This window comes from Lissotriton helveticus, chromosome 11 (assembly GCF_964261635.1).
Source record: "Lissotriton helveticus chromosome 11, aLisHel1.1, whole genome shotgun sequence".
Lineage (NCBI taxonomy): Eukaryota > Metazoa > Chordata > Amphibia > Caudata > Salamandridae > Lissotriton > Lissotriton helveticus.
Window position 1 is genome coordinate 445176767 of NC_136072.1, and position 25392 is coordinate 445202158.

At 47.5% G+C, this 25392-nt stretch overlaps 1 protein-coding gene across 1 annotated transcript in view; it reads right to left on the bottom strand.

Annotated features, from left to right (window-relative positions):
• The window catches only part of LOC144792860 (dehydrogenase/reductase SDR family member 12-like), a 290090-nt gene that overhangs the window by 127451 nt on the left and 137247 nt on the right, over positions 1 to 25392 (bottom strand). The window lies entirely within an intron of this gene.

Sequence of the window (25392 nt, forward strand, 5' to 3'; positions counted from 1 at the left end):
GAAGCATAGAACCAGTCAGAAACAAAAAAAATATTCTTTTGCCAAAAGACCATGGGTGAAAGCTGGTCAGGAAATTTTCCAACATGAGAAACACACTGCATTGCCTAATTGTAGGCAACTTGAACCTGGTTAATGGCAGTCTCTCCCATGACATCTTCCCCTCCTCTATCACTCAGGCTTATGAGAAATTGAGTACTAATATTAGAGCCTTATTCCAGAAGCCATTGTGGAAGAGAGAGGGGAAGGGAGAAAGCGAGAGGGGAATGGAGAAAGCGAGAGGGGAAGAGAGAGAGAGGGGGAAAGAAAACCTGGTTTGACGTGCCTCATAGAAAGGCAAATGCCAGGTTAAGAAATGCACTAACATCTACCTCAATGAATAGGTGTGAAACAGTGTTTTGCAGAAGGGAATATAAAGCGGCTCTGAAAGCAAGGATGACTGACCTGCAGTTTGAAACAGAATAGAAGTTGGTAAGCTTCTGTAAATAAAAATATATTCAGGCAGGTAGTAAACTCAAATAAATTCTCCAAAATGCCTCAGCAGAATGAGAGTTTGAATCCTGGGCCTGAAGAATGGTTAACTCAATTTAAAAGGATCTATTGACCTCTCTGATATCATTACCAATCTTAGTGATCCCGAGCTGCCTACCTTTCCTGTTAATATTGCATTTGTCTTGGAAGAGGTAAAGGACATATTCATTAAAAGCCTATATAAAAAGACCACACGCCCTGATGGAATCCCTATGGACCAGTTCAAAGACAATCTTGAATTCTTGCCACCCCTCCTAACAAATTGTATAAATGGAGCTTGCAACATCAGGTCGGATGTATGACGTTACAACGCATACTTTTACATCGCATGCCTTTACAATGCGGTATTTACAACGAATACCTTTACAACGCATAATGCTTTTGGGCGCTGGATAGTGAATAGTTTAATTTACTATTCCAACTCCAGTCCCCGTGGATAGTAGGGAAGGTGTTGGATAGTACATTAAACCTATTCCCTATCCTGGAGCGCCCCCCCAGCTCAATGCGTTGTAATGGTTTGCGTTGTAAAAGTTGCGTCGTAAAGGCACTGCGTGGTAAAAGTTGTGTTGTAAAGGTTGTTCACCCATCAGGTCCCACCAGTTGTGATGCTCAGCAAATATTGTACCAGTGTTTAAAAATGGGGAACTACCAGGATCCTAAATGAAGCGAACCTATTTTGATTGTAGACTCTACATTAAAATAATTGTTATAACCATTCTTGATAGGCTATTGCTCTGGACCTATGATGCTAAGTGTCTGTCCCAGGTACAGTATGGGTTTAGGACCGGCCTGAAAACACTGGCGCAACACTTCAACTTGCACTTGCTGATAATTAAATACAGAGTTGCTAAGCGCAACTCGCTATACATAGCCTTTATGGATCTTTCCTGCCCTTTTGATGGTGTTAACAGGTCAAATCTGTGGGAACTATTGATTTAAATAGGCCTAAATTGCAGGCGGGAGGATTTTGTGTGTTCCTCATCTTGATCTTTCTACTTCTGTAAGATTTGGGGATGGTGGGTACCACATGTATCCTTTTTCACTGAGGTGAGCTGTTCAATAGGGCAAGGTATTATCCCTTATTTTTTTCTTGCTGTACATTAATGGCCTTGATGTTGCATTAACTAAGAACGTGCAGGATATGCCAGTAATTAAAAATATGCCTGTTCCTATCGTTCTAATTGCCAATGACGCAATCCTCCTAGCCAGAACTCCTAATGGTCTCAAAATTCTGCTTGATGCTTTTGTAGACTTCATGGAGCACATAAGGGCCCGATTACCACTGCGGTGAACCCGCATCCTCCGGGCCGGTGGAAGACACCGCCGGCCCGGAGGATGCAGATTCACCGCTGAGGTGTGTTGGAAGACCCCCCGCCAGATTAGGATGGCCGGGGGGTCATCGGTGGACGGGTAGACCGTCCGCCGCTTTTCCGCCGCGAGACCACGGCGGAAAAGCTCTAATATGGTGGCGGTGTCTATCAGACACCGCCAGCCATATTAGGATATGCGCTGGGACATGCCTTTCCGCGGCGGCAATGCCGCCACGAAAAGGCATACGGTCTTTTCTTTGGGGGTCCGTTGCGGGCCCCCAGGGTGAAGGGGGGGTGGGGGTGCACATGGGGGGTACCTATGGTACCCCCCTGTATTTGCATGCACGAAGCGGCAGACACCGCGCGGTGCCTGCCGCTTTGTGCATGCAAATGCACTGCTTACATTGTTAACATTGCAGCAGGTGCCGCTTCAAGCAGCACCCACCGCAATGTTAAACATACAGGATGTGACCGCCAGGGTGGCGGTCACATCCTAATTTGCACGGAGGGACCGCCGCTGCCCCTGCGGACGGTCCCTCAACCTCTGGGGTGGCGGACGGACACAGGTCCGTCCGCCATACTAATAGGGCCCTAAATTTGGAGATCAATCCCTAAACATTCATCAAGGCTTGTGGCCCAAAAAAACTGAAGACCTGCTGTTTAGCCATCAAGGGTAAACTACTAGCAAGGGCAAAGCATTTTCAATATTTGGTTGTTATCTTTGATCATTCTAGGACCTGGGTTCCCTTTATTCCTCATACGACTACCCATTTTAGTCAAGCCGTAGTGTCAATTTTCAATTTAACATCGAATATAGGAAAAAAGTCTATCAGCTCACTCTTGGAAATATAGCAAATGCATCCCAATTTTGACTTATGGAGCAGGCATTTGGGGGTATCGGGATGTCGGTATTCTACAAGTAGAGAAGAATAGGGTCTGTTGAGAATCCTAGGTAGTCCAGTTTCCGGCCCACACTATCCAACACATCAAAAGTTGGGCTTGGATGTCGAGGACCATATTAAACTAGAAACACTATTACTTTAGTCATCAATGTATTTTAATGATTATGCTTCATTCAATAAATATGTAATTAAAGGTTGTTTATCATGTGGCCTGAGGATTAAATCCCCTGGCATTAATATAATATGGGCACCACCCTTAATTTGTGAAGACCATCTAATCATCTTATGTCGCCTGAGTTAAGGAAACAGGATAAGGGTGGACTACAAATAATGTCTTTGTTACAAGGCAAAGTGCAAGGGAAAAGGCAGAGCTAATTAAACCTCACAAACAAGATTATGCCTTGGTTCAAACCTCTGCTGTTTGGAGCCCCATTTGGACCAGGTTTTGCGTTCATGGGAGCAGATGCTCCTGACTATAGACTGGGCTCCGTTATGGCAACTCTGCCTCCCTTTGGTACAGTATGAAACTGTATGGGGTATACCTTCTTCACAGGCCCCATTACCTTTTTCTACTCGTTCGAAAATTGTATCTGTCACACAAATACTTGCTTCCCATTTTTAAGAGACAACAATTTAAAGAGGTGCACTACTTTTAATGCAAATGTTAAACTGTTCTGAGGTTTGTTCAAGAGTGGGCTTCTTTTTAAAATATGTCTTTTAATATCATAATTCTTTATTCTTTTGAGCCTTGGGGTTGAAGCTATGCCTTTGAGAGTCCGCTTTTAATTATTGATGTTTTAACATGGTTAACGACTGAGGCAATATTGTTTTTATTATTTTTCTGAAGTGATTTTAACCATATTATCACTGTTATTTGGAACCTCATGAACTGGATAAGTTAATTGTTATTTGATGTAACCTGCTGTTCTTTTAGGAATATTATTGAATAATAGAATAAGGAGAAATTGATACTGATAAAAATAACTTTTTTTTTACATGATAAAAATAACTTTTTTTTTTACATAGCGCTAAAGTTGCAGCCCGTGATGCTTCAAAGCGTAGCACTTTATGCGAACTTTTTCAACAATGCTCATGTTATGGACTTCAGAAGAATGTACGGCACAGTTGGCTTACCAGTACTGGACAGTGTTACCTAATGGACGCACTAAGATAGCTACGCACTAGCATTCAGCTGTTCAGGGTTCAATTTCTGCAAAGTTGCAAAATGGCCTCAAGTCTTGTGACAGCTTCAGCCAGTGCTGGCTTTTTAGCTATCAGCACTGTGCATGCTGGGATTTTTGAGCCCAAAGTTGCAATGTTTAACATGAAACTACAAGTCATAAATGCAATTCATTTTTGGGTAAAAAGACAGGCCCAGCTGGACACAACAAATAATATGGTGTAGCTTGACACCCGCACATGCGCTAGCAAGGCTTTTAGGGGTGCAAGCCTTCACTGACTTGTTTCCTTTAACAGTACAAGCGGTATGTGAGCTGGAAAGACAGGTTCAGTTCAGACATAACTTTTCTGTGCTCGATCTATGCTAAAGTGGGAAGTCAGACTCACGTTTAGTTTGATATTTTGAGATAATTCTGGCTTTTTATCAACACCATTTTGCATGCTAGAATTTCACTTTGCTTGCTAGAATTTTCGAGGTTATACTTTCAATGTTAAAAGTAAAACAAAAAACAAACAAAGTATGCTGGTAGCTAAAAATGAAAGGAAGGCACACTGTTAAGCAAATCCAGCTCAGTGCTAGGGAGGAAACAGCAGGCTCCGGTCGACCCCAAACTCCAATACAGCACATTAGAAAAATCCTGAATAGAATAAGTTGAAAAGTTATATTTATTGTTGTTGCTTTTTCTTGCTTAGAGATGCATGTGGTGCCTTGGTTCAGGCTACCTCCAGTGCCTTTGGTGTCAATCTTGGGTCATTCGCAGGGCTGGTGCGTCAACACTCCATGCAGTGTGTTTCCTGCTTCAAGGAGGGGAGGGGCAATTGTGACAGGTGGAAGCAAGAATGAGAGATAGGCATGGATGGGCAGTTCTTTGGGGTAACTGGGGCACGTCAGACACAGAAGGGAAACATCCTTTACAACGCAACTTTTACCACGCAGTGCTATTACAACGCAGGTTTTACAACGAAAACCATTACAACGCATTGCGCTGGGGGGCGCTCTAGGATAGGGAATAGATTTAATTTACTATCCAACACCTTCCCTAGTGTCCACGGGGACTGGAGTTGGAATAGTAAATTAAACTATTCACTATCCAGCACCCCAAAGCACTATGCGTTGTAATGGTATGCGTTGTAAAAACTGCGTTGTAATGGCATGCGCGGTAAAAGCATGCGTTGTAACGTCATACATCTGACACAGAAGGTTGCAGTCGCACCATTCCTCAGACTGCCCAAGTGACATGGAAAGACCAGTTGAGTCAGAGCCGAAAACAGCGTACATCCAAGTCATCGGTGCACTGCTTCAGGGCACATGCTATCCAATGGTTTAGGTAGCTTTGAGAGGCTCACAGGTGCACATGGTCTCAGGGGCGGCTCTAGCCTCATGGCGGTCCTGGGCAGGGAGCGTAGGTAGGGGGCCCCGGAAGAGGTGGCCCACCTGTCCCGAAAGTTTGTCATGTGGTAAAACTGAAGCTCGAAAAAAGACTAATACACGAAAAAAGACTGTCTCGAGGCGAAGCAACCCCATAAAATTATCCAAGAAGGCCGAGAATGGAAAGTGATGAGATGTTGCTTAGACATCCTCCTGTAGTCTTATACTGCATCATTAAGGCTTCTGGTTTCAAAGTCTATAGGAATGTGCTGTTTTAGAGTGATATTTTACTTTTTGTACTATCTAATGACAGCCAGACTTGCTCATAATTGCTACATTATAGTCTGGATTGCTACCTAACCTACATACATGCACCTGCATGTCTGAGTCAGTCAGTGCTCATTAAACACAGGGTTACTTCGTTTCCATTTAGTAACTTGCCGCTTACTTTTTATCTTGCTACTACCTGTATTGTACCAAAAAGTTTTGCAAGCATTGATGCACGACGTGCATGTAACACATAAGGGGGCCGATTCTGATCCTGGATTTTTATTTTCCATACAAATAGGATTTGTATTTTTTTCCATACAAATTGTAAAAGTCCCTTCCAACCCGTGTAGTACGATTCGTACGGGAAAAATACATACAGATCAGCCCGATCCTTACAAATCGGATCGGGAAAAGCTGTACGACCCGACTTGTAAAAAAGACCATACAATTTGTAAAAAGGCTGTCCAACCCGTCAAGTACGATTCGTACCGGGTTGTCAGCATACGATTTGTATGGAAAATGGCCTGTATACGGGGAATGACTAGTACCGGGCAACGAAGCGAACCCCTGTACGCCTTGTACCCTGGCATGACTCGTTCTGGGGGTACGACTCATACCGGGGTACGGGTCGTATAGGGGTATGAGGCGTACAGGGGTCCCCCCACATGCGAGGCGTGTGTATGGTGCGTACCCCAACATCACGCATGTATGCAAAGTACGTACATGATTTTGGGGTACTGGTCGTGTACGCACCGTACAAGCACCGTACCCCAAAATCGTGTATGTACGCACCGTACCCCAAAATCACGTATGTACGCACCGTACCCCAAAATCGTGTATGTAAGCACCGTACCCCAAAATCGCGTACGTATGCAGCGTACCCCAAAATCGCGTGTGTATGCACCGTACCCCAAAATCGCGTATGTACGCACCGTACCCCAAAATCACGTTTTTGGGGTACGGTGCGTACCTACGCGATTTTGGGGTACACTGCGTACGTACGTGATTTTGGGGTACAGTGTGTACATACACGATTTTGGGGTACGGCGCATGCGTACGCGATTTTGGGGTACGGTGCGTACATACACGATTTTGGGGTACGGTGCATACGTATGCGATTTTGGGGTACGGTGCGTACATACGCGATTTTAGGGTACGGTGCTTGTACGGTGCGTACACGACCAGTACCCCTTCATCGCGTATGTACGCACCGTACCCCACTTTCCGTGCCATCCGTATGCACCGTACATACGCACTGTACCCCTGTATTCATGGGGTGTACGACGCGTACATGAGGGGGTCTGTCTCGTACTGTTTTCGGGGCGTACAAGGTTTTTCCGGCACTTTTTGGCTCTTGTAAAAAAAGAGCTGTATGGAGTGCCGTTTGTACGAATCGTACTTGCCGGGTTGTAAACTGCTGCCGGGAATACATGGGAACGTTGTGTACAGAGCAATCCGAATCGGAATTGCTTGTATGTACGAGTTGTATGGTCTTTTTTACAATTTGTATGGAGTGCATCTATTTGTACGGATCGTACTTCCTAGGTTGTAGAGGCCTCCTTACAAGTACGAGTTGTATGGGGAAAACGCTCCATACCACGATTTGTACAGCGTTTTTCCAGGATCGGACTCGGCCCCAAAGTGACACCGGCATGCGCAGCGTGGACTTCACTTACTTATAGTTGAGTGACCTGCATGCACTGCTGCCCAGCCACAATGTGCACTCTGCAACTGCCTGTCTTCATCCAGGCAGCTGCTCTGTGCTGGCCACACTCGAGTCGACACTCCTCGGCCCCCCCGGCGTGGCCGCTCGCAGTCCTGGTGACCAGAGCTGACTGTTGCCGGCTCAGCTGCCACAGCCAGGTCAACAAGGTGCAGCCTGCAATGTTTAGCGGGTGGCGCAGCCGGCCGCCCGCCACAATCGATCATTCATGCCCCCTCTTGCGGCCATGGCATGAGAGAGACTCGAGTCTCACCTGCACTAGTCTCTCTCAGATTCCCCCGCCGCTTCTGCCTACTTCCTAGTTCCTCCGGATGTGACGGCACTCTACACCGGCACATCCCAGCCCCCATGGTGCCACGCCGGTGATTGACAGCTGCAGTATCGACTGCTGAGAGGGCAGCATGTGTGTGAGTGTCTTTGAAGCCGCGCGCCGCCTCGCTGGCGCCGCATTCATTGTTTCCAGGGTAACACAGCAGGCAGCTGCCTGGAGTGCAGAGATACATTGTAGAGCTGCTCTCAGTCACTCCACATAGCAGAGAGCAATCTGGTTAACTATTTGTGAACTCGGCCCAGCACCTCTCTCGGAGCAGCAGAGAGCCGGGACACAGGCGCCGCTGGTGGCGCGTCTCGCAGGTGGCAAAATGCGTGACAATGCATTTCAGTGCGGTGATGCGGATCACCGCACTGAAATGCGTGACCATGGCGGCCCCTGGGGTTTGGCGGCCCTGTTCAGGTACACAGCTTGCACATGCCTAAGGCCGGCCCTGATGGTCTGCCTGATTGATGATGTTGAGTGCGTCAGAGCGGCAATCCATAGTCTCTCTCTCACTTCGTGAATCACTTGTTTTTCAAAGTGCCATATGAGTCACAAGTGTTGACCTCCACAAGGCATCGAACCAAACTGTGGATGTGAAATTAATGATGAAATGATTTGCTCTTCCATAACAGTGCTCATTCCCTGGATAGAAATCTGTTACCGCCCCCCGCCCCCCACCCATATATACGGGTACTAGTTTTGAGCAATGGCAAACACCAGCACAAATTAAATACTGGTTAAAACACTTTACTAGACACGTTTAATGTTGTTTTTTACTAATAGACGTCATATTAATGTTCTTTAGATGCATTCATCACACAATCGTGTTGATCTCTTACTGTCTGCTGTTGTTCAAATCTTCACAAACCTAAAAGTATGCACCTATGACATTTGGAAATTCACGCTTAGAGTAACCGGGTATTTATAAACAACAAAAATGGACAATTTTCCAATTTTGAATGTATGTTTTAACTATTTAACCACTGGCATGTAATTGACTAAAAAGCCAGAGAACTGTTTTGATTCAATCAGGGGTTTCAAACAGTCAGAGCCTTCCTACATAGCTCCGGGTTATGTAATTCTACTAGAATAATCAATTATAACCAACCACATCATGAGGGCAACAAATAACTCTGAACTGTAATTAAACATAGCAAAACCAATCCTTCATTTCTAATGAAACTCGTCCTCACCTCACAGTCACTACTCCTTGACTACTGACCAGGAGATATCAAAGAAAATTGTTCTCCACATGTGGAGAGCAAGAGGTGAGGCTTGGCAAGAGAGGCCAGTGTGTGCCCTGGTCTCCCACCAGTGCTCTCCTTGCCCATTCCCCTGCTCTAAAAGGAGGACTGTGGCTGCATATAGGGGAATAAGTGTTCAGGATTGTAACCTTTCTGTGCATTGGTCCCCTGGTTGCAGGAGATCATGCAGCCCACCGCCCTTCGAGACTCACCCTTGATTCGAGTTAGTAATGTGGCTTGGCAGTGAAAAGTCACCAGGGCAATACACGGCATATGCCACTAATTATCCTCACTGTGTGCCCAGGTGTTCCAGCTAATGCTCCCTCCAATGTTTTGCCTTTCTCTGAGAAAGGAACTGCTGCTGCAGCCAAGGGAGAGCGCACTTTCCAGAAAATAGGAACCACAGAGCCCAGTAGGTTGACTTCCTAAAGGGAATCTAGTGTGGGTTACAGCATTGAGCTTTGACTTCTAGTAGCTGGAGCTTGTTCTCCTCCACTTATCTTCCTGACCTGCTCCCTGCCCGCACTGACTTTTTGCAAGATAGCTGGGATGGAACTTCGCCCCAGAGGCTAGATGTAGGGCCTCAACCCCACATAATTGCACAGAAAGCAAGCAGCGCAGGACGCTCTTTCAGTCTGCTCACTGCCCGCACTGACTTTTTGCACAACATCTGAGTGGGTCTTCGTCCCTCAGCAACCTTGTGGCCACAGGGTGGTCCACAAAGGCGCATTAACAGCTCGCAGTGCCAGACATGCATAGGCACGCGCCCGAGGCAAGAGTGGGCTCATCTGCTCCCATCAGAGGCCGGAGAAAACTGGGTCACCCTATTTACATCTTGATTCTGGCACAATATGGGTAAGAGGACGACTCTTTGTTCTACCGGTACAGCAGCTTCAGGTGGACAAAAGGACTGTCTCTCTATTGTTTCATATTTATCGTCTGTGGTGGGAGCCTTAAATGATCAGATCCATGCTGTAGAAGAACTAGGCATGGGGGGAACCTCCTAAAAACCCTTTGTCAAATTTGGAAAAAATAAGAGTGGAGAGGCTGTGGGTAGCCCCTTTAAGGAACGGGGGTTACAGTGGCTGATATTCATCACAAACTATGTGTCTTCTTTTGAATTGGTGCAGCCAGCTCAGAAAAAGAAAGGCATAGGTGTGAAAAAGGGACTGCTTCAGAGAAGGTTAATACAACTGAAGATGGCTCCACTCTTAAGGTAGATGCATTGTCCCAGGACATCAAAGAGGGCTTAGCTCGTTTATCGAACTCTATATTGTCGAGTGCTGAACAGCTCGCTCTTAAATAACCAATTTGCGAAAATGTAACTATTGATTAAGAATGCACTGGATGGCCGGTTTTAGGAAATGCTGTTTATAGAGTCTAAGCTTATGAATTCAGGCCCCATGAAAAGTTCTAAATTGAATCTAGGAAAGGATGCCAATCGCCCTTGTGCTGGGCCGTCAAGTTCTTCTCTAGACCATCATAGCATTCAGGTGCAGTATCGCCCCCCTCATTCTCCCTCTTATGGGTCCGGCATTCAACCAAGCTGAGGTAAAATCAATCAGCATACATTCTTCGCATCTGGGGACATAGGAGAGAGAAGTTCGAGCCTCGTGCCATTTAAACCCCCATTGATACAGTCATATAATAATTATCTGGGAAAAGCCAGTTTAAAAAGTACAGAAGTGGGTGACAACAAGGACAGGGGAGGCAATGCCTTTTTTTCCTCTTCACATCCTCCAAAAAAGACCAATGAATCCTATACGTAGACTACCCTTCCCTCCTTAATCGACCCCTTCAGTAGCAATCTTAACTGGATTCCCAGCACTAAGACCTGGATTGAGTGAAACTACCCACCAACTAAAAACAAAGTAATGCACTTCTTATATATACAGGCAGATAGGGAGTGGAGACCATATAGCTGCCCACATTAATGTGGTCAGAAGAACTGAGTGGGTTGAGCCCAAAGAGAAAACACAGGAGGGGGACAGCATTATCATCAACTTCGATCAGCCAGACTGTGCAGGGCAATTAATGTGTCAAGCTTCACAGATTAGCCCTGCTTTAACATGAATCAAGGATTTACCATTAGGGTATTGTGACCCGCCAAATGTTTCTGAGAGACCATTTGTGAAATTGTAGGGTAACTGGCAAGTCAGCAAGTTGGGACCAAATCCATACAGATGCAGAACAGATTTTACCTACTGAGCATGCTTGAGTGCAGTGATTAACTGACCAACTCTGACACCAATGTACCTCTGATACAGGGGAGTGTTGATAGACTGCTGTCCAGTCATATTCCCGCTGTAACTTCTAAGACGTATACCTTTTTTAAGCTTTTGAGTTGGAACATTGCTTGCTTAGCCAATAAGCAATATGATGTTAGATGGCTGAGCTTTTTAAAAGGTTATCATATTGTGGGGTTACAAGAGACTTGGGATAGAGGCAATTTATTTTATTTAGATGGATATACTTCCTTATTCTCCCCGGCCATTCCCTCTCCCAGGGGCAGAGCCAAGGGTGGCTTATTCACACTGGTTTCCCTTGATGTTCCCTGTAAAGTGTCTCAAGTTAATACAGGCTCACAGTTTTCACTGGTGTTTAACTTTACATTTAAGACATTGCCTAGTCTGTTAGTGATAAACTTTTACTATTCATATTTGCAGAACATCTCTATTGATCATGCATTGGCCTTAAAAACTTTTTTTATTTATTTTCATTTTTTTTTTTATAAATCTTTATTAACAGGAAGGCAGATGGCATATTCACGATATCACATACAGAGGTCATTATCGCGTTTTCTGCAATTACTTTCGTGTGGATGGGATAAGCAAAGCACATTCAGGTACATTACAAGTAGTGTCATAACAGAAGAGCGGATGGGTGCCTCTATTGATCATCTAATACAGCTGTGGATCATAACATATCTAAATCAGCGTTCACTATATGCCATATCAACCTTCAGCACATTTATCTGTGTTTGCTAAACAACAACTAAAAGAAAAGAAAACCAAACTAATGTCATCACTTATCAGTAGGTACCACCTGCACAATTCCAGTTGTAAGCTACTGTATAGGAGTATAGTGCGAACAATGTTACAGCTGCATTCATGCGCCATCCCAGTATGAACAGGGTCCATCACCCGTGCCCGCTCCCTCTATTCCTCCTCCTCTTCGGAGTCCAAATCTTCGTCCTCCGGCAAGGGATCACATGGCATTCCCCTGTAAGAATTCCAGGGCGCCCATACCTTGTTCCATTTACGGGGGCATGCCCTGAGCACGTAAACTGCCCTTTCCTTCACCATCAGTAAATCCATATTCCTGATCCACTTAGCTGCTGTAGGCAGGTCCGGGGCACCCCATTTTTGTGCAATGTCTCGTTTGGCCACTGCCATGGCCAGCGTGGCCCATAGCAGTCCATATCTGTCCAGATCATTGGGGTCCCAAATGTGCAATAGGCACTTACGGGGTTCAGGCCGGATTGAAAGTTTAAGGGCCTGGGAGACAGTACGCATAATTTGCTTCCAGAATTCTTGGATCTGTGGGCATTCCCATAATGTATGAAACAATGTCCCCTCCTCCCCGCATCCCCTAAGGCAGAAGGGGTGTGGGGCCCTTTGGATTCTGTGGAGTAGTGTTCTGGTGTAGTAAGTGCGATGTAAAATCTTGAGTTGCACTAACCTAAATCTAGCTGAGATGCCTACCTCCCTTGGTGAGGCTAGTGCTTCGTTCCATTCTGATTCATCCATTTCTCCTATCTCCTCCACCCATTTCTCTCTAAGTGTCTGTGTGGGGTCTTCCAGGTTGTTAACCAATTTTTTATATGTGAGAGAAGTCGCCTTCTGTTCCATAAAGTCCGTCAGTAGTCTGTCCTCTAGTGGTGAGGATTCCGGTAATGTGGTGTCAGGCGGGATCGCTTGTAGTAGTGCGTGGCGTATCTGCACGTATCTAAACGTTTCAGTGGGGCCCATACTGTATTGTTGTTGGAGCTGTGAGAACGCGATTACTGTGCCTTTATCCCAAAGGTCCCCCACCGTGGAAATTCCTATGTAGTCCCACTGTGTGAATCCCTTGCAGGACCTTAGGCGTCCCAGTGCTTTCGAGTCCCACAATGGCGTCATCTTGGTGATTTTCCCCTTCCAACCCAATCGATTTTGTGCTACATGCCACAAGGCCGCTGTATGACGCGTTGGTCCGAGCAAGTTTTTAACTTGTGTCACATCATACAAAACGGAGAGCATGCAGTCCCCCCCCAGCTGGGACCAGTCCGCCTTATATGCTGGATCTCCTCGTGAGACGTGGATCCATTGATTAATGATTTTGAGTTGAGCCGCCCAATAATATAACTGAATATTGGGTAGCGCGATCCCCCCCTCATACCAGCTTTTCACTAGTTTGTCACATGCTATACGGGCCGGACCGTTGTTCCACAGTAGGTTGGAGACCAGTGCTGCAACCTGTTTGAAGTAACGCGGTGCAACCATGTAAGGAGTATTTTCCAGCACGTAAAGAAATCTGGGGAGAGCCATCATTTTAAATAAGGCCGCCCGTCCAAGGAGGGTGAGCGGCAAAGTCGACCAGTGTTTAACATCCGCACGTAGGCGAACCAGAGGCGGCATTAAATTTTCGGCAAAGAAGTCCGTGGCATTATTCGTGATGAAAATACCCAGGTACTTAAAGGAGGTGGTTGCTAGCATCAGGGGGCAGTCGTCCTGTAACAGTGGCGCCGGGCCATTAAGCACGTATATGATCGACTTGGACCAGTTCAAAGTGTATCCTGACGATTTCCCGTGTGTATCACAGAGACGCAACAGGGCAGGGATCCCGTCATTAGGGTCAATCATGTAAATAAGCATATCATCTGCATATAGGGAGACCTTATCCTCCCATCCCTCCTCCCAGGTGATGCCCCGAAACAACGGCGTTGCCCTAAGTAGGATAGCCAATGGTTCTAGCACCAGTGCGAAGAGTAGGGGCGACAATGGGCACCCTTGTATAGTCCCTCGTCCCAGTGGGAACGTTGGTGAAATGTGACCATTTGCAACCACCTGTGCCACCGGTGACTTATACAGCAGTCGCACCCAGGCAATATATTTCGGACCAAAGCCCATACGTGCAAGGACCGCAAACAGATATTCCCATTCTACTAAGTCAAATGCCATTTTGGCGTCAAGGGAGAGAATCACTGCTTGGTCTGAAAGGAGATGTGCACGTGCCAGCACTCCATGGACTCTTCTGAGATTTAGTGCTGTACTCCTGTGGGGCATGAATCCCGACTGATCGGGATGTATCAGGGTGTGCAGGTGCTGAGTCAAACGACTGGCCAGGAGTTTCGCCAGGATTTTGGCTTCAACGTTGAGCAAGGAGATGGGACGGTAAGAGGTACATGCAGTCGGTGGCCTATTCGGTTTAGGTATGGCCACAATCGTGGCCGTGCGCTGGTCGAGCGGGAGTTCCGCCCGATCCAGACTTTCAGTATACATATCCAGCAGGGGTTTACTTAGCACAGAAGCCGTCGCTTTATACCATTCTATGGGCAGCCCGTTGGGCCCCAATGCCTTGCCGGGTTGTAACGCTTGAATAGCCAATTGGATTTCATCTTCCGTCAGGTCAGTGTCCAATTCCTGCTGTGCTTCCTGGGTCAGCACGGGGACAGTAATGTGTTCGAGCGAAGCTGCCGCCACCTGTTCAGTGACGGTCCGTTCCGGGGTGTATATCTCCCGATAGTGACGTGCCAGGGTGCGCACTATCTGTTCAGGGTGTGTCTGAAGCTGACCGTCATGCGTGTAGAGTCTTTGTATGCCTCTGTTGCTGCCCCCCCTTCTGTCTAGCCAAGCCAGCATTCTCCCAGCTTTGTCACCCACGTCATATATTCTATGTGCGGTGTTTGCCAGATGTCCCTTGACGGTCGTCGTGAGGTGAGCCTGGTATTGTTGTTGTCGGAGTTGTAGTAAGTGCGCTGTCTCTGGGGTGGGGTCCGACATGTGAATGTTGTTAGCGTTGTGTAGTGCCAGTTCTAATTCTACGAGTTCACGTCTGGAGTCCCGTTTGTGTCCAGTTATCGCCGCTATGGCTGCACCACGGAGGACTGTTTTGTACGCCTCCCAAAGCACAGAGGGCGAGGATACTGTTCCCCCGTTTTCATTGAAGTAGTGTGTTGTTGCTAATTTGAGGTTTTTTCTGATCCCAGGGACTTTTAAATAGTTGGGGTATATCGGATATATTCTAGCGCATTTCCTCTCCTTGGTAGTAAGAAGGAGCGACACTGGGGAGTGATCAGATATGCCTCTGGGTAGGATTACCATTTCGTCCACCGACCCCAGTCCCACCCCTAAAAAGAAAAAATAATCTATACGTGACAGGCTGTTATGCGTAGCGGAGTAATATGTATATTGGGTCGTTGCTGGGTTTAATTGACGCCATACATCCGTGAGGCCCATTGCTTCCAGAAAACCAGGAAGTGTGGCAGTCCCTCTTGGGCGATCATGAATGGGAAAGGCATCTAGCGAGGGGTCCGCTATTGCGTTGAAATCCCCCCCAATGATCATATCACCCTCCGGGAGGTCAAGGAGAAACTGTCCAAGTGCTGGCAATGCCGTAGAGTGGAGCGCCGGGGGGATGTACACAGAGACCACACTGAGGGGTCTCCCCTCCCATTGGCCATGCAGCGCAGCGAAGCGACCCTGGTCGTCCGCCTTGCGGCGTTCTATCATGAAGGACGAATTGTTTTTTAAGAGTATCCCAGTGCCCCTGGAGCCCGTGGTGAATTCTGCGTACACTGCCATGGTATACCCACGTCTGTTAAGTGCTTTGCATGTATTCCCTGCGAGGTGTGTTTCTTGAAGCATCACCAAGTCAGGCCCATGGCGTTTAATGGCCTGCAAGACCAGACCCCTTTTGATTTTGTCCCCCAGACCTCTGACATTCCATGTGAGCAGTCGCAGGGGGGGTACTACAGTCCCTGCAAGGGCGCCCTCAACGGGTGCATCGTGTACCTGTTGGGCCATTAGGGTGTACGATCGGTGTTACTGATAAGTGGCAGTGGGGTGTAACGCAGATGCAGCGTCGCATGCTAGTGTACCAGAACTGTACGGCCTTTGACATGACCATGTACCACAGGAAATTAGTGATGACTAAAAACAAGAACATTAACATCCCAGGTTCCCTTCCCCTCCCCCTCCCTGCTCCCCTGCACCACGGACTGTTTCCCGCCTGCATCCCCAACTTGGCAGAGTGCTTAATCCTATCCCCAACTATCTTACTTGCTCGTGGAGTTGGTGAGTCCCCTACAGGCACCGGCCAATGCCCACCCTACTCAGCTCCACCAGCTTCAGGTTCCTACATGTTGCAATTGTGCTGTCTTGCAGGTAATGCACTACTCAGATCCTGACCGGCTGTCTCGAATCAAGTGGGTCCCTTTCCAAATCCGATTCCAGTCCTGCAGCGTCGTCTCCGCACAAAGGACTACTGGACGGTTGTTCCGCCGGCCCGCCGCTGTGATGGTTCTGGCGTTCCCTGTGTGGGCGTTGGGGTTGCCCCACCTGTCTCCATCCGTCAATCCAGTGCCGTGCCACCTCTGGTTTATCAAAGAACCACGTTCTCCCATCGGCCACGATCCGCAATTTGGCGGGGAACAGCATCGAGTACGGCAGGCCTTTGTCTCGCAGCGCCTTTTTGACCTCAGTGAAGGACTTCCGGCGCCTGGCCACCTCCGCCGTATAGTCCGGAAAGAAGGCCAGAGTCGAGTTCTGGAGTTTTACAGGTGGCGAGACCCTTGCCGCTTGCAGGATTGCGTCTCTGTCCCTAAAATTAAAGAGTCTGGCCAGTACAGGTCGTGGCGTGGCTCCCGGCTTGGGTGCCCCGCCAGGTACTCGGTGCGCCCTTTCGACTGAAAAAAAGTTTGACAGGCCTTTCGGTTGCAGTTTAGTTTTGATGAGGTCCTCGACGTACAAATCCATTGCACCCTTTCCCTCTGTTTCCGGCAGGCCAAGGATGCGTATGTTATTTCTCCGGGAGCGCCCTTCCTGATCGTCAAGCTTTTCCAGTAGTTGCTTAGTGACTTTTTCCATGCGCTCCATTGCTACTTGTAGGTCTGAAGTGTCCTCCATGAGCGATTTTGTAACCACCTCAACCTGGGACACCCTTTCCGACATTTTCTTGAAGTCTGCCCGCAACAGGGTAACTTCCGAAGAGATGGAGCCCACTGTTGTTTGTACCTCAGAGAGGGTTTTCATAATGTCCTCCAAAGTCACCTTTTTTGTCCCCTCTGTGTCCGGAGCAGCGCCTGTGGAATTTTGCCCTCCAACCTGGGAGCGTCCGTGTTGTGAGTAAGCAAATTTGTCCAGTTTAGCCTGCGCCGAGGCACTCCTAGTTCCCTTGCCTGCCATGGCTTAGTGCTCTTGGATTGTGTAGCCTGTTTATAGTGGCACCCCTGGCACCGCACTTCAACGAGCTGCGTGGCTACTCTGTAGGTCAGGGGGAGCTCAATCCGGCCAGACCGCGCTGGTTCTAGAATCCTAGACCGCTCCACACAGGGCCCTCAGGCAGCGGCGGAACTGCAGCCACCGTGTCCGGTTCAATGTCTAGTGCGTTAGTCCCGGTGCAGCCACTCCGATCACTGTACCGCGGTTCCAGTTCTATAACACCCCACCAGCTTGCTCCAAAGCGGCCGGCCGCTCGGCTGCGCCCCCCCTTCATGGTCAGGATAATGTGTCTTGACTCAGCGTCTTTATTTTGAAAGTTCATTCAAATTCCAAGTCTAGCGGTCCCTTCGGTGTTGATCACCAGGTAAGGCACCCCTCGCTGACTGGTGTTCAGCCCCCCTCCGTACAGCAGGCGGACGCCCCACAGCAGCAGCTCCAGGGTGTTACTGACGCGTCCAGCGTCGTCAATACGTTTCCAGGTGATGGCCACCCCTGGTACAGTCCACTGTGTCCACTTGTGTCAGGATCTAGGGGCCCAGTCCCTCTCCTCCACTGACCATGTGTGGGGTCTCGGTTGTTACCGCCACTGTGTGAGGATGTCAGGGCCCCCAGTGCGATCAGTCTCACCTCGGGACGTGTGCGCCAGTTCTCGTTCCCAAGATGGCGCCCAACTGAGTTCCAGGGGGGCACCTCCTACTACGCGGATCTCCGCACTGCAGACCTCGTCCTCAGGCCGCCGGCTCTGATAGTTCAGGGTGCCCGCCCCCTCGGGGGCTCGTGCCAGCAGTGTGCAGGGCCGGAGTAATCCTCGCTGATGTTCCGTGAGGGGGGCGGTCGATGTCACCACGTCGAGGCCGGAGAGGATGCACTTCCGCCGGGACTCTCCAGGTACGCAAGGCCGTTGCCGCCAGGCAGGCGCAGGCCTCAACTCGGCACTGCAGGATGAAGTAGTTCCCGAACTCCGATCTTCACCGGGACTGGACCGGGTAGTGCCGCTCAGGTCCCTGAGCTGATATCGCTACTTCGGGCAGGCGATGAATCGGATAAATGGTCGGATTTCACTGAGGGCCGCTATGCCGTTGGGAGCTCCCGCTTCAAGCTGCCGCCATGCTCGGCAGTTGGCCACGCCCCCCCTTAAAAACATTTTTTGATAGATACTTGCAAAACAATGTACCCAGTCTGTGGTGATTTGACTTGTGGATTTTAATGTCTACTTGTGTTCCCCACCCTGTTCGCTTGGAGAGGACCCCCCTATAGATACTAATTCCCGTTTTGAGCACACAAACCAAGCTAACCTAATAAGTAGCATCATGGCTGAGTACAATCTGATACTTCTTAACCAAAATATAGGGGGTGAAGAACCAGTGGAAGTTATCCTAACATTTATTGGGAGAGGTTCAAACTTTATCATTGACTACACATTGATCTCAGTTTGTTTAGTTTACTTTGTTAAGCAACACAAAGTTATTTGGAGTCATTTTAGAGATCATAACCCCCTAAAGTTACTTAATGATTGGAGACAGCGGAAGGATGTTATGAGTAAAACAGTTTCTGAGGTTTTGGACATCAGCGGCATAGACTAAAGTGGACAAAGGTAGCCCCCACAGACTTTATTGGGAAATGTATACCTTATATGTGGTCAGAAAATTCGTATCTGTTTAGAGGTTACTAAATATCCTGATAGACTATTAACAGCTTTCCACCGGGTCTGTAAGGATATTTGTGAAAGCCTAACCTTTACAGGAGGGAAATCTTAAACCCCCTGAATGTAGATTGTTTAATCACAACTGATCAAAGACTCATCAAAGCTTCATCTTAGCCCTTAAGAAAACTCCAATAAATAGCAATGACGATGCCTTATGTAAAAAGACCAACAAGATGACATTCACTGACTGGAAAAATTTTATCAGCCAAGAAACATGGAAACAACTTCTTTAGGTCAACATTCCAAAATATAGTGCCAGATTTTGGGCGATTGCAAATTATCTATACTTTACAGGTGCTGCAAATGGTTTGTTGGAAAGCTACACACCCCCTGAAACCTGGGTGCAGCATTTCCAGGGGATATATGGTTATGACACTGTTGAAATGACAGCCCCTGATGAGGTGGATATGTATGGTAAATCTAATATTGTTCTTTGAAAGGAAGAATTAAATGAGACTATCACTTATATGTCCAAAACCAGCACCCCTGGCCCAGGCGTGCACGTGCCAATATTTCCAAAACTGAACCTGCAAAATTGGCCAGAATTTTAAGTAATGTTCTATTTGCAGTAGTAACAGAGGGTATGCCACAATCACAGTCCAGGGTCCATTATTGTTCCAGTGTTCAAAAAGGGGGAATAAATTATACGAGTTGTTATAGACCTGTATCACTCATTGACTCAATAGGCAAGGTTATGGGATGAGTTATCCTTTCTAGGTTGTCATCATGGTTGGACAAAAATAAGGTTTGGTCTAATTTGCAGTATGGTTTTAGAGCCAACTTTGGAGTACTTTCATTGTGGTGCATGAACTATGAAATATCTGTGCACTGCAATGGAGGTCCGTTGTTATTGTATTTCTTTATGGACACAACTGGGAGCATCACCGTCCACCAAACAGTCCAGCCAAGCACTTGAAGTTCAACTTGGTTTTAACGCCTATGATGGTAAAAATCCAGTTCCTAGTTGGAAAAACGAGGAACCAGAGAGCCAGCACCAAGGTGCCTATCTCTCATTTGTATGACTCGTGTCGTGTGGCGGCTTTCCGCTGTTCCGGGCGCCACAGGACACATGCAGGCATCGGGATACTCACTTCCGGCCGGAAGTGGTGTCCCGGTCTAGTCCTCCACCTCACCAAGCACTTCCGGGGGAACACGCTTAAAATGCGTGAGGCACCGCCGGATCGGTGCTTCTGATTCTACAGTTCACACAGAGCCCAGCAGCTGTGCATAGCCCAGCAGACGTCGGAGGACCGGTCTTCTGCTTCTCTACTCTTCTGGAGGGGCGGCTGCTCTTCGAGTCACGGAAACGCTTCCAGTGCCTCACGCGTTACGTGACTACTTGCCGTGTTTTGTTTCTATGATACAGCTGCGCTGCTGTTTGCACCGTTAGGAGTAGCGCCGTGAGCGCTGGGCTGGTTTCTTGTTTGAACAAGACTATTAGTCTTCAGTGGCAGCTGCGAGTGTCCGCTGCTACATTCCTGCCTTTGTTCTTTCGTTTGGCCGTGGCGCAGGAGCGCAGCTGCATGTTCCATCAGGAAGCGCAGGAGCGCGTTGACATACATTACTTTGGTTACTTGTTAGATTCGGCAGTTGCGCAGGAGCGCTACTGCTAGTTTTCTTCACGCATGAAGCGTGGGAGCACTGTGCATTGACATTCATTACTTTGGTTACTCTTTAGTTTTGGCAGTTGCGCAGGAGCGCTACTGCTAGTTTTCTTCACGCATGAAGTGTGGGAGCACTGTACATTGGGCCGCGCTATAGCGCTTACCCTGGAGTTCCTGTTCATAACACCCTTTCACGCAGAAGCGCCTTCCTTTTGTTTCTTTTGGTTCTTTGGTGGTTCTGGCGCAGGAGCGCCTCTTTTCGTTTTCCTTGCCAAGGCATCAAGGCTCCTGGACTCTAAGTCGCTGACCTCTTCCTTGAGTCAACACAAACAAACGAGTTTTGGTGAGTACCAGAGACAGGGGCTCCTGTCTGCATGTGTTTTGTGGGGTGTTCTGGCGCAGGCGTAGTACCAAGTCCTAATTGGGTCTTCTTGTTCCGGCAGCTGTGTCAAGACCCTACCCCACTTCCCTACCACCAAGGGCCGCTCCTCTTGCTTCTTGGCCCCTATCCCTGGATCCATCTTATTCTTGTCGGGTGTTACTCCCCGCGGGGGTTTGTTGGGACCAGGGGCGGTGGTTCGTGTCGTCTCTGCGGAATATACTTCACAAGCCCAGGTGAGTCTTGTGGGGTACCTGACACTCGGCTGTTCAATGCAAGGTTTTTACGCGAGTTTCTTAGGTTTGACTACTTTTGAGCTTTGGCTGTGGTGCAATAAATAAAGAACTTCTAATCTCAATACAAACAACTGCGAGCACATAGGTAGCGCAACTTCATTTTTAGATCTCGCAGACCTAGTGCTGGAGCGGCATTGCGCTCCTCGCTCTGCAAGGCTTATTGTCATGGAGAACATTTCAGAAGGGGACTTGAAGTCCGCCCATCATTCCCATTGGTTGCCGTGTTCATTTATGCTAAACGCTGGCCTCCGATTGAAAACAAGGCTTTTTTGTTACCGGCCTGTCTCCTTGTCGGCCTGTCTCCTTGTCTGACTGCCCATCTGGACTCGATCGTCTACTGGCGGTGTTAGATGGTCTCCTTTAACTACAGGGTAAGAACTTTTTTTTTCATTGTCTGGGGTATGGCAAAGTTCGACCTCCATGTCTGCTTCTTTCTACACATTGTTTATTTTTTTTATTTTATGCGAGTCGTGCGTGCGTGTGCAACAGACGGGGTTCGGCTGTAGGGCTTCTGATCAGCATCTGAATTTGAGTAATGGAGGTTACGTGGACGTTGCAGCTTACTGTGACCATCACCCTTTACATGTTATTGCCTTTGCGTCGGAGATCAATGCACATTTATTTTTCAAAAACTTTTCCATTTATTATATCTTTCCGTTTGGCAGTTCATTCCCGTGTCCACCCCTGCATTAAGTGCAAAGTCTGATATTCAAAACCTGGGATCGCGTTAAGTGCATGCCGAGTATGCTGCCAGCCATATAATTAGCAGCGTAGAGCCATTTCTAACCCAAATAGCCTCTTAATGATGACAAATGCACATTGGCGTTGGCCCTTTGCACGCGTGTCTCAAGATGCTATGGCACCCTCATTTCTCTGAAGATTTTTTATTCAGCTAATCATTGAAAGCACAAATGTGTTTCTTATTTTTTAACTTCACGGGTTTAGCAGGATCTCGTATTGTGTGGGATGAATAATCCAGACTGAATGTTGGTAGTCCCTCAATGTTTTCTGACAAAAGGGACTAGTGTAGGAACACGTGTGAGGTCTAATTTAAAGTGTGTCTGATAAGACATTTGCAAAAACAACAGATGATGGGAAGAATGCAGAACAATGTCATACATTCACCCCAGTACAGAGATCTGGGCCTAAATCCATAGTTTTTTTGCACTCCACACCACCCCAGTTCAGACATTGCCATATGCAAATCAGCCCTGACCCTGTGCCTCATGGGAACATTCCAGCCTGAACTGCCAAGCCATGTCTTCCCTGGACCGGAAGCAAGCATCCTAGGACCAGTTTCTGGCTAACAGCCATCATCAGCCAGGATATCTTGACTCCAGTGGTGTGGAGAGCACCGGACTCACGTCTGAGCATACCCGTCCCACTCGGGGTGACAAATGCAAAAACAATAGTTGATGGACAGAATGCAGAACAATGTCATACATTCACCCCAGTACAGAGATCTGGGCCTAAATCCATCGTTTTTTTGCACTCCACAACACCCCAGTTCAGACATGGCCATATGCAAATCAGCCTTGACCCTGTGCCTCATGGGAACAGTCCAGCCCGAACTGCCAAGCCATGTCTTCCCTGGACCGGAATCAAGCATCATAGGACCGGTTTCTGGCTAACAGCCGTCATCAGCTAGGATAGCTTGACTCTAGTGGTGTGGAGAGCACAAGACTCACTTCTGAGCATACCCATCCCACTCGGGGTGACATATTCAAAAACAACAGTTGATGGACAGAATGCAGAACAATGTCATACGTTCACCCCAGTACAGAGATCTGGGCCTAAATCCATCGTGAACTGGGGTGGCAGAGTGAGCTAAAGAATGGTGATGGATTAAACCCAGATCAGTTGACTGGGGGTGAGTGTTTGATTTGCTGAAACGCTCTGTCCATCATTCCTTTTTGTATTGTTTTGTTCGCCCTAAGTTGGCAGGGTATGCTCTGACGTGAGTCCCTTGCTCACTTTGCCACTGGATTCAAGATAGCCTGGCTGATGAGGATTATGAATTCGAAACTGGTCCCAGGATGCTTGTTTCCGGTCCAGGGAAGGCATGGCTTGGCAGTTCGGGCTGGACTGTTCCCATGAGGCACAGGGTCAGACTGATTTGCATATGGCCATGTCTGAACTGGGGTGGCAGAGTGAGCTAAAGAATGGTGATGGATTAAACCCAGATCAGTTGACTGGGGGTGAGTGTTTGATTTGCTCAAATGCTCCATCCATCATCCCCTTTTGTATCGCTTTGTTCGCCCTAAATTGGCAGGGTATGCTCAGACGTGAGTCCCTTGGTCACTTTGCCACTGGATTAAAGATAGAATGGCTGATGAGGATTATGAATTCGAAACCGGTCCCAGGATGCTTGTTTCCGGTCCAAGGAAGGCATGGCTTGGCAGATTGGGCTGGACTGTTCCCATGAGGCACAGGTTCAGACTGATTTGCATATGGCCGTGTCTGAACTGGGGTGGGAGAGTGAGATAAAAAATGGTGATGGATTAAACCCAGATCAGTTGACTGGGGGTGAGTGTTTGATTTGCTCAAACGCTCCGTCCATCATCCCCTTTTGTATGGCTTTGATAAGACTTTTGGCCAAAGGATAACCTAAGAGCTTTTTTTTTTTTTTAATGGGTCGAGGTGATCTCTTTTCAACTTTGATTTTAAATATGTTTTGGTCCTTCTACAAAAAAATCACAAAAGCTTACGAAAATGTGGCAAACCGTCATGAGTAATGCAATGAGCTTCACTGATGGAATTTAAATGTACCAAACATGACCCAAGTGTCACAATAAAAACAAGCATTTGCAATGCAATAGGTATCGCATTTACGTGAGTTTGAGCTATTGACATTGCAAATAACAATGCCTTTTATTTTTGTTTTCGTTTTAAAAACATAAATAAAAGCCATTGTCATTTACACTGCAATAGCTTAAACTCGCGTAACTGCGAGACCTATTGCATTGCAAATGCTTGTTTTCTTTGCGCCTCTGATTGGCTAGAGTCATTGGCTGCTGCCTTCACTTTTGCAGTGACTGTTAAGGTCAGGATGAATGTAACATTGTTTTTGGATGTAAGCACATGGCTTAGAACGGTTTTTCCATTTTTATCAAAGAGGTGTTGGGTCTAAGACTCCCATAGCAGCCTCTTCAGTAGTTGGGTATGCAACTGGCACGAACCACAGTTTTTTTCAACGTTATGATGCCCCATGGTGGAAGTAGATAGGTTTAATCACATTTTTCCGTCTTTTCATGGTCGAGAGTGATCAGTGAGGCAGGCACAGGTTCTTGAATCAAGTAGGGAACGCAAAGAGCTGACCTGGTTGGTGCTGTATGCAGTCGCTTAGTCTGGGATCCCTCTGTTTGCAGAGCAGCATATTTTGGATGCCGCAGGTAATAAACAGATGCACTGGGGATGCTTTTGAATCAAGGTTTAATGTAGGAAATTGATGGTTGCCTTGGAATGTAGTCAGTCTCCATCAAAGGAAGCATCATTGTGCCCCCGCCCTCGCCTTTAGCCTACTTTATAACAAACCGTCAACTGCAGTTTGTCCCTGGAGAAGCTGTTTTGCTGCCTTTGCTATGTATGGTCATTAGGGCTCGAAATCACTGTCTTTCTAAAGAGAATAACTCTCTCCCAATCATGTTAAGAATGCTCCCTCCTCGCCATGGTAGGGGAGCATAGGGGAGGGCACAGCATGGTGAAATGTTCTGGAAGACACTGGTGGCCAACCAGAAACAAGCATTGGGAAAGCCAATAGTTCTGGCTGTAAAACAAGCATTGGGAAAGCCAATAGTTCTGGCTGTAATGTGCTAATGCATGCAAACTCAGGAACACAAAGGCTAGGCATGTTTGCTTTGCCACTGCTGGCGTACACCTCAATAAAGTTCAGGTCCTTTTTTGGGCCACTTAGTGTGGTGCTCAGTTGGCTAACACAAGTGCAGTAGTTAAAGAACTTTGATCCTCAGATTTCATTTGAGAATTGCCGTCCAAATTAGTCCTCTCTTACTTGGCAGAGGAAGAAAACATTCTCAACCATATTATGGATTATAAAGGCCTGAAACGAGAAAGGCAGTCGAAATGACCCACATATACCCCCATAGAAAATGTCACATTCGCCTTTAGATAAATGCCAACTCGTATT